General features: G+C 50.9%; 1 protein-coding gene across 6 annotated transcripts in view; it reads right to left on the reverse strand.

The window, feature by feature from the left end:
* The window catches only part of Pknox1 (PBX/knotted 1 homeobox 1), a 57,630-nt gene extending 52,417 nt beyond the window's left edge, over positions 1-5,213 (reverse strand). For all 6 annotated transcript variants that reach the window (XM_027929051.2, XM_071615001.1, XM_027929050.2 and 3 more), the window contains exon 1: positions 5,129-5,213. The gene's annotated coding sequence lies outside the window, so the exon portion shown is untranslated. The remainder of the gene's footprint in view (positions 1-5,128) is intronic.
* Positions 5,214-10,492: the final 5,279 nt, after the last annotated feature.

Genomic DNA, 10,492 nt, shown 5'->3' on the forward strand with positions numbered 1-10,492 from the left:
ATAAGAATATAAAATGGAACAAACACTATAGGAAAACAGTATGGTAGTTCCTCAAAAAATTAAATAGAGCAATGTGTAGTCGCACATACCTGTAATTCTGGCAACTCAGGAGACTGAGGTAAGAAAGCCAAGTTCAAGGCCAGCCCCAGCAACTTAGCAAGACCCAGTCTTGAAATAAAATAAAAAGGGGTGGGGATGGAGCTCAGTGGTAGAACACCCTGGGTTCAATCCCCAGTACTGGGGGTGGGAGGGTGTGGGGAGGGCGTGGCGGGGAATAAGTTAAACATATAACTAATATATGATATAGAATTCTAATTCTTAATCTACACCCAGAGGAACTTAGTTATTTGCACACCTGTGTTTGTAGCCACATTATTCACAATAACCAAACAGTGGAAGAACTCAAGTACCCAGACAATGGATGAATAAACAAAATGTGGTACATATAATGGAAGATTGGTCAGCTTTTTAAAATGTGGAAATTCTGACACATGCTGAAATATGGATGAACATTTGCTAAGTGAAACAGTTACTCACAAAAAGACAAGTATTATGTGATTACACTTATCTGAAGTACCTACAACAGGCAAATTCCGAGAGACAGTAGAATGGTGGTTGCCAAGGGGCTGGGGAGAGGGTGAAAGAGGAGTTTGTTTAACCATGAGGAGTTTCAGTTTAAGAAGACGAAAACAGTTCTGGAGGTAGATGGATGCAGAACATGAATGAACTAAATGCCACTGAGCCGTGCACTTAAAATTAATTAAGACAGTAAAATCTGTATATATAACTATACAAATAGAGAGAGCTCTACAATAGAAGTTTGGGGAAAGTACCCATAAACATATAACTGAATTTTTTTAAATGTGAAGTTTGACAATTTAATGTTTATAATTTTCCTTTTTCCTATAGTTATAACCTTAATTTATTCTAGCACACACACAAAAATGCAAATCTTAATAAAACATCTTGGAGAACATATAACTAAATATATTGAGAGTCTACTAAGCTCTCATAAAGGCATTGTTTTTGCACAAATCTGATCAGACTGTTTTAGAAATTGCAATCATGGTACCTAGCAATCCACAACCTGAGCGACCCACCCCAACTGTAGGCCCTGTTGTAAGGAGGGGCACTGTGCAGATGCAGAAGCCCAACATTCCTCACTGCACCAGGCAGCCCCCTGCTCACAGGTCAGCGCCTGAGTGTGGGATGTTAGAGAAAAGAGCTTGGTCAGTCTCTCTCTGAGGTGTGCTGGGAAAGGGAAGAGGATCAGGCAGGTAGCACTGGGGACTGAGAGGCTGCAAGGTAGAGCTAGGTGGGGCCCAAGCTAGAGGAAGTCAAGTGTGCAGAAAGGAGGACAGAGCTGAGAGTAATAGTCTAATTTCCTGAAGGCTGCCAAGATCCCTGGTGGGCAGGTGGATCCCATCAGAGCCTATTATGACTTGTATAAGGTGTTCCCCAAAGCTCCTGCTGTGTTAATGCAGGAATGTTCAGCAGAGAAATGATTAAATTATGAAAGCTGTAATCTAACAGTGGATTAATCCTTTTGGTGGATTAATCTATCTGGTGGATTAATAATTTGAATGGACTAATAGGGTGGCAACTATAGATAGGTGGTACATGGCTTGAGGAAGTAGGGGTGTGCCTTTGGGGTTTATATTTTGTCCCTAGCATATCTTCTCCCCACCCCACAACTCTGTTTCCTGGCTGTCAAGAGTTAAGCAGCTTGCCTCCCACACTCTTTCACCATAAGGTCTGCCTCACCTCAGGTCCGGGACAAAGGAATCTGCCAACCATGGACTAAACCTCTGAAACTGTGAGCCCCAAATACTTTTCCACCTCTAAGTTGTCGTAAGGTATTTTGGTCACAGTGATGAAAAGCTAACACAGAGCTGAACCATGGCTCCACTTGCCCAGACATTCAGCAATATGTTGATTCCAGGGGTCCCACTAGGTTTCTTTATGCTTACTCCTGGTGACCACAGCAGACCTCCCTCTGCAGCCTCACCTAGAGACAGCTTTATGCTTGCTAGAGGATAAGCTAAGGAACACAGACCTTTAGAATAGCAATATCACCCTGGGCACAAATAATCTCCCTCAGGCAGGGACACTAACAATTCATGCTGAGCAGCTTAACCCAAGGAGGGAAGAAAGGTACAGCCTCATGGCTTGACCTGTCAGCATGATCACCCCACATCATTTTAGGGAAAGGCCTCAGATGGTAAAATGAATCCCATTTGAGTATGTATGTGGGATCAAACCTGGGGCTTTGCGCCTGCTGAGCATGCACTCTGCCACCAAGCAACACCCCAGGCACAATAAATCCAAATGCTGTACTAGTTCACAGACCCTCAGTCTCTCAACCTGGCAGATTGGCAGTTTTCAAGATTAAGCTGTAGACCTTTATCCCAAAAATTTCTTAGAATTAAGAGGCTGCTCCATCCTCTTCGCAAGTCCCTAAGGCATCAAAGGAACAACAGTTTTTAAATACAGGTTTAACAACTTATTTGCTATAATATCACACTGCTTGCTCTCTGTGTGAATTTTTCAGAAACAATAAACTGGCAGCGACTGACACCCACCTGCAGAGAGCAGGCAGCAAGCTAGGTAACTGGCACTCACTCGCATCTGCAGGACACTTGGCCACCTTTGGTGGCCAGGCCTACAGACACTTCTCAACAAATGACCATGCCTTCTAGTCCTCAAATGTTCATCCATCTCCAGACTGAACTTTTTGCACACCATACATCCACTTTACATTTCTTCTTAAACAGCTGAGGACAGACCCATAACAGCTGCTCAGTCAGTACAACCAGTGGGAGACAGCCTTTCCTGCAGCTGTGGCTTCTTCTCTCACCCTCACAGACTTGCCTCACCATGAGCCTACACAGCTAAGCTGTTTCCCTTGTCCTGCTATTTGAATTCCTAGTCACCTCTGCCATCAACAAAACTGTGTCAGGAAGTGGGAAAAAGAACACATCCATCCATATTCCTAATAAAGGAGGGGCTCAGCGTACATGAACTTCTATTGAAGAACTTGCTATGTGAACCTAAGGGAAAAAAAATATTTATCTGCAATAACTTCTAGCTGAAATTTAGCACTTCTTCAATGATGAAAGCAGATAATAAGCCCTGGAGTTTCAGCAGGTCAGTGACAGACATGTTCACAAAGCACAGGTTATCAGGGAAATCTCACTACTACTCCAAAGACTTACCAGAGCCACTGACGGGTGATGTACTGTGTTAACAGAAGGCTCAGATTGGACTCTATCAATAATTTGGTTCGATGTTTTGATGACTATTTCAAAATCATTGGTTCTATTCTTGAAATTTTTATTTTGGCCTGGGAGAGTCAAGGTCCCTGAGGTCTACACTCTGCATCACTTTCTCACCTTCAGGCTTTTCTTTTAAAGTTTCAGGCAGTTAACAATTAGAAACAAAAATGAAAATTGTAAACAGAATGTTACTACTCAAGTAACGACCATTTCTGCTATTCACAATTAGGACTTCCCTAAAATTAGGTTACACTGTCACAGAAATGTAACTAAATGTAAGCTAGAGAACAGGAACCTCAGATCATTAACCAGGTAACTTGCTGACACTTAAAATTATAAACAGAGATTGTTAATTTTTAGAGCTGGCCATCCTCCACGGGACAAGTTTACTCAATTCTAAAGCACACTTAACTCTTAAATACTTCAACTCCAACTGGCCCACTAAGAAAGCAGTGCATCCATAGGAATTGTGAGCAGTGGTCCCTAACACAAGGGTACATTTTAGATCCATCAACTATTGCAGCGAGATGATCCACACATCACTCTCCACCCTAAATACATTAAAGAACAAGAGATGAAGAAGATGAGAGGCAGTGTGCCACCTTCCAAGTCAACCAGGTTCGACTGCATCACCAGTAATCGTACTGGCGAACACGTTGGCAGTTCACTTAAATTCATCTTTATAATACCAACCGAACACTCCTGTTTTCAGTATCATGAGATGAGGCCTAAAGCTGGGGTCTTCTTCTATCCTTTGACGAAAAGTACCAACATCTTCAGGAAAAAATCGGTTACTTTTACAATAAGCCACTCTCACAAGCTACCTAAATGATGACGTTAGAGCCCCTGGTCTATGACAAATCCATCTTGAACGGCTGCAAGTCTGCGATCAAATTTAGCGAAGTGCAGGCGCCGCTCCCGGGCTCGTACCGCTCGACGCGCAGCACCGTCTACGGGGTAGAGGATCCGAGCGTCCTAGGCGGGGCCCGGCGGTCGCTCCGGGGCCACTCTCCAAGCCGGGCATCGCAGGGCACCGCGGAACCAAGCAGGCGAGTTCTCTCACAAGGAACGTGCGGTCCACCGCGGGGGCACCCGTGCCAAACTCTTCCCCAGGAGCTACTCGGACCGGCTGGGTCAAGCGCACACTGGAACCCCTCCCGGAACCCCACCGGCGGCCCGCGGGACCCCTCCGCCGCGCCCGGCACCCGCGCCGCCCGACACCGCGACCCGGGCCCCGCCACCCAGCACCGGCCCGGGACCTCGCCGCGACACCCCGCACCGCACCGGGACCCCGCACCGGGACCCCGCAACGGGACCCCGCACCGCGCCGGGACCCCGCACCGCGCCGGGACCCCGCCGCCATCTTCCGCCGCGTCCCCGGGCCAGGTCCGGCCCGCCGCACCCGCTCCGACCCTCGGCCCGCCCCGGCCCGGTCCGCGCGCCCCCGCCCGCACCCCGCCCGCGGCTCGGCGCGCCCCCGCCACCCCCGCCGCCCGCGCAGGGGCGCGCGCCGCACTCCGAAAGGGACGGTTAGCAGCGCGCGCCTCGAGCGGGCCCTGCGCGGCGGCCGCGGCGCCTTCCAGAAATTTCCGCGTCCCTGAGCCCACACAGGAAAACAGGCCGGGCGCGCCCCCGCGCCGCGGGCGGACGGCGCCCCCTCCCCCGCCGCGCTCCCCTCCCCCGCGCCCGCCCCCAGCCCCGGGCGGCGGGGCAAGTGCGGGCCCCGGGCGCCGCCCGCCCGACCCGAGGCGGCGCAGCGGTGCGGCAGCGGCCGCCGCGGCCGGTGTGATTGATAGGGACGGCGGCGGCGAGAGCGGCGGCGGCGGCGGCGGAGCGGTTGAGTGACAGCTTACCTGGGTGCCAATCTTCATCACACTGACAAGCGGCTGCAGCAATCGGGACCCGCAGTGCCGCGCCCGCGTCCAACCGTCACGCCGACGCCGGGCCACGCGACACAGCCTCGCTCAATGGGAGGAGGGCGACGCCGACGCGCGCCGCATCAATATTCACCGCGGGGGCGGGGCCTGCTGGCGACGGGCCCCGCCCCCGCCCTGCGCGGCGGCGGGCGCGGGGTGGGGCCTGCGCGGGGGCGGAGCGGACCCCGGCCCCGCCCCTCGCGTCCGCAGCCGGGCCCCGCCCCGGCCGGTCGCGTAGGGGCGCGAGGAGTGGCCTGCCCCGCCCCGGAGGCCGAGCTTCCCACCTCATGACTATTCAGCGAGGCGTGGCCACGTCCCTCTGCGCGCTCCGCGGCGGCCGGGGAGAAGCGCGCGGAACCGGTCGGAACCATCTGTGGTCTAGGCAGGGGATGAGGAATGTACCATCTGAGGCCCCGGCCGCGCAGGGCGTCAGGCGCAGACTATCCGCGCGCGGTTAGACGCTCTTTGGGTGCAGACTCCCGCCCTTCCCGCCGCCTTGTTGCCGGAGTTCTGCTGCCCAGGTGGGTGCGGGCTAGGGCAGTGCCGGGGATGCAAATGTGCACAACAATCTTCGGCGGCGGGTGTGCCCCAAGCCCGGGTCTCTGCCCATGGACCTAATCCCGTGCGCCCTCTCTCCCCTTGGTATGAGGACTCCACACCAAGGCGCGCCCCAAGCGTGAAGTTCACTTGTGACTGTGGGCTGCCTTTTAGTCCGCCTGGTCCCCCTGGAGTGCACCCTCCTGCCCAGGTGACCCCAGCTCCAGGAAATGTCAGCCTAAGGAGGGTTGGACATTGTCTCCATTTCATGCTGCACTTAAGAAAATCGTCCTAATCAGATCATCTGTCGCAGTATACCCACGAGTCCCACCCGTGGTTTCACTCAAAGATGTAGGAACAGCGCTCAAGGAAACGCGTGGTTGGTCTGACAGGTCACACGCAGTTGCTGACATTCACTTATGCAGTGGCTTACCCCGTGAGGTCAGGGCTCTGAGTCCACACACAGCTTGAAGGAGGGCAGCTTTGCTGACCCCAAGCTCCCCCAGGAGGAAACCAGACCTAGGGCCAGAACTCAGGGCTGGAGGGTAGTTGGGGTGGAAAGGCTTCCAGCAGGCACTAGGGGGAGGCCAGTGTATTTTTGCCTTGGCAGAATTACAAGGGGACACAGAAAGTTCAGTAATGAAGACCACTACAAAATTTGCAGGGCCTAGTGCAGAATGGAAGTGTAAGGTCTTAAAAATTATCAAGAATTTCCTGGGCAACACCAGCAGAAAGTGAACCAAGACTGGGTCTTCTAAGCAGGCCCTGAAATTGACACTGGTTCACACCCATGAAGGGCCCCCGGCCTTCCTACCCTCACCTAGACTGGGCCTCTGTCTGAAGCTTTCATTTGGTCCCATCCAGTCTGAGAGGCAACAGGAGTCACCTGGCACCCCCTAGTACAAGCTGCTGTCCCAAAGTCCAGAAGCAGCTGAGAGGCCTGCCCACCTTCCAACCGGTCTCAGCAGCTGAGCCTTCTTTGTCTGTCCCACTGTTCCTTTCCTGCTGGGATCTGCCACCAATTCATCTCCATCTCTTATCACCTCCAAAGAGGGCCCACACATCAGGGGCCTTGAGACTCATACATTAGGAGACCTTCCTTAAGGAAAAGAATCTGAATTTATGTATGTTTCCCAAAGATTTGTTACTATTTTTCGAAAGATATTGTTTAGGTATATAAAATTAAAAGTCACATATACAGTTATTCTTTATAGAAACACAACACTGGGTCACTTGTACTGCCAGGGACACTGGGTAAAACTTGTAATGTTAAAAGAACACTGGAATTTAAATATGCAATCTGCTTTTCTCTTTTTCACTTGGACATGAACTTATTTAGAAAACCAACACCCTTACTCATTGCTTTCCTTAAAATTCATCTATCATTCTCATTAATAGGGCATTTTAATCCTTGGAGTGTTGATGGCTGCAGCATATATAAACCCCATTGGGGAAACAGGGAAGGGGAGGGCCAGATGGTCACAGGCACTGAGCATGGACTGTGCTCCTTGGAGCAGCAAGGAAAAGGTATGGTAGCTGCAGGGCAGGCTGGTGGAGCAGCACTTGGTGGAAAGCCACAGGAATGGCAGAACTCTGCCAAAACAGAGAAGCTGAGAAGCCAGAAGGAGAGAGCTCCTGGGCACACACCAGCAGGGGACCTAACAGAAAGGTAGGATGTAGGCCCTGCCCAGCACATCTTCCTGCCCAGGGCACAAAGCCAGATGGATGCAGCCCACTCTGCTGGGATCTGAGAATACAGCCAAAAGAGGTGGGAGAAGGCAGGGCTTTGGGTGTCCTCAAAGGATGTCTAGGATTCTGGAAAGTCTTCATCAACAAACTATCTCAGAACAGGGCAGGTATCTTGCTTATTAAGGTGCCCAGTTTGGCTGATTTATAAATTCTCCAATTTGCAAGAGTGGGCAGGAGGTGAAGTGACCAGCATTTAGTGGTTAGAGCATGCCACTCCTTCAAGGGTAAAAGCAAAGTTCTTGCAGTGACCCCTGAGGACGTGCAAGATCTTCCCTCTGCCCCTGTACCTCTGACCTGCACTCCACCCACCCTGCCCTTCATCTGCTCTAGTCAGGGCCTCTGGCTTCTCCTCTGTCACTCCAGGGGTGAGTCAGTCTCAGGGCCTTTGTATGAAGTGTTCCTCTGCGTGAAGTGCTCCTCCCCAATGTATCTGCATGGCCATCTCCCTCTTGCAGTCTTTGCTCCAATCACTCTCCCAGGAGAGGCTTAAAATAGCAGACTCCCACCCAGCCCACTCCCCACCTTCCTCACACTGCCTTCCTGTGTTGTGTAGGCACTTCTAACACACTTTGTAACCATTGAACAATAGCATGTGCTATGTTAAGTAGCACTGGTGATATTGAGCCCTAATCCCCAATGTGCAGCTGCCGCGTCCGGCTAACAGAGCCGAGTCCGGCGAGGGACGGCGGGGTTAAAAATACACAGGACACCAAGGTTCTTCATCCAGGAGGGAGCATGTGCGCCCTTTATTGCCAAATTTGTTCCCCTTATATATCTTTTTAACAGCTGCGGGAAATTACTCAAAAGTGAGGAGGGAAGAGTAATAACTGCGTCCTTGGGTTACCGTCATGTCACCGTCCCCTATCAGGAGGCTCGAACAGGTCAAGATGTTCCCGAGAGACACATGTGCTCCAGGCAGATAAACAGGGAACCGCAAGCCCGTGTCACGGCCTTGTGAGCTGGCCACATTGACATGCATAACAAAGAACAGGGGGTTGAGTCCCCAGGGGCCAGGGCGGGCCTGCTACCAGCAAGTCCCCCTTTTTTGTTTTTTGCATGTCAATGGGAATCAAGTAGCCCCTGTCTTAGGTCGTCCACCGCCCCTGCACTGCTTACCCGTCTCTGGGGAGGCCCCATTCCCCTGGCTTAGGTTGCAGTGCAAGCATGGAAGTTGCCCGTCACTGGGTACTACAAGATCAGCTCTTGTCCTACGTAAACGGACACTTTTCAGTTAGGATGTCATGGCCAGCAGGACACAACTGCGGATCCCAGTCATCATCTTTGCCAGTAGGATAGCTATGACCAGGGAGCTTTCTGAACGTAAGGGTCTGGGATGATGGCACCAAGTCGGCAGGGTAATTAGGGACCTGGGCAAAAGCAGGCATACATAGGAGGGCTCGGGTATTGGCTCCTGTCCAGTTACATCTCATCTCTGGATGGGTCGTAAGTACACCTCGTGGGCGGAGTCGTCCATCTCCAGGCGTTGGTAGTGAACCTGTATTGGCTGTCCAGAAGGAATGCCACAAGAGATGTCCAGCTCATGAGGTATGTCTCGGCACTCACTTGAAGGGGTGAGAACAACAGCGGCAGGATCAGCCATCTTGGGAACTTCATTTTGTCTTGAATTTTCATTCACCGGTCTGGTGCAGCGCTCTGGGATCCAAATGGGTTTTTCCGTCCCTGGAGGGAAGACACATACAGCTCCTCTCACTCTAGCCAAGGGTGGAGCAGGGGGTTGCCACTTCCCTGTAGCCAGATCCTTTCATCTTATCTGTGCTTTTTGTATGGTGGGAGGGGAAAAGTGACGCTGCGCCGCTGTACGGCCTTCGGCTTCAGTGAGCAAAAAATTTAAAGTGAATAGAGTTATGTTTAATAGTGCATGTGGTCCCTGACAATTCTGGTATATCTCCCCCTCTTTTTGTTTTTTGCAAATAGGTTTTAAGATGTTGATGGGCCCGTTCAACAATGGCCTGTCCTTGGGGGTTATATGGGATTCCTGTTTTGTGTATAATATCCCACTGTGAGCAAAATTTTTGGAAGGTTTGACTAATATAAGCTGGGCCATTATCTGTTTTTATACATCGAGGGGTTCCCATAAAGGAAAAGGTTTTAACATAGTGCTGTATCACGTCCTTAGCCTTTTCTCTTGAATGTAAAGTAGCGGAGATAAAACCAGAGAACGTGTCTATACTGACATGCACAAAAGACAGTTTTCCAAAACTAGGAATATGAGTTACATCAGTTTGCCAGATGTCGTTTGGCTGAAGGCCCCTTGGGTTGACTCCCAGAGAAGGGGAATGGATAAAAGGTGCACAAGTAGGACATAGGGAGACAATTTTTAAAGCTTGATCCCGGGAACATCCTGAGCGGAAGCGCAAAGTTTGTGCGTTTAGGTGAAATTTATTATGAAGTTGTAGGGCCTTATCATACTCAGTTATTGTATATAAAATTAGTGGCATGTGTGGCAGTGTCTGCCATGGCGTTGCCCACCGCCAGAGGACCTGGAAGTCCGGAATGACTTCTAATGTGACCTATGAAGAGGGGGTCTGCCCTAGCCCATATAAGAAGCTGCACTGTTTGTAGTTGATCCATGATAGTGGATTGTTTTCCAATATAAGGTGCCGTCTCAATCGCGGAGGCAAGCCTGGCGATATAGAGACTGTCTGTGAAAACATTAAGGGGCACCGAGCTATAGGTCTGTAAGGCCAATATTAAGGCTGCAACCTCCGCTTTTTGGGCCGAACAATCGGCCACTCTCTTGCGGATGACTTGGGTCCCATCTGAAACGACAGCAAACCCATTTTTGGCCCCGTCAGTGAAGACGGTTTGTGCCCCCGGGAGAGGATCCTTTTTTAGGATCTTTGGGAAAATTATTGGACATGTCTTTAGACTTTCAAGGAGCCTGCTTTTAGGGTAGTGATTGTCAACCTGTCCCATGAAACTACAGAAGAAAAGACACCAGAGATCATGTTCCTGTCTTAATTTAGAAAGAATGTCTTGATTATATGGTAATAT

This window comes from Marmota flaviventris, chromosome 8 (genome assembly GCF_047511675.1).
Source record: "Marmota flaviventris isolate mMarFla1 chromosome 8, mMarFla1.hap1, whole genome shotgun sequence".
NCBI classification, from domain to species: Eukaryota; Metazoa; Chordata; class Mammalia; order Rodentia; family Sciuridae; genus Marmota; species Marmota flaviventris.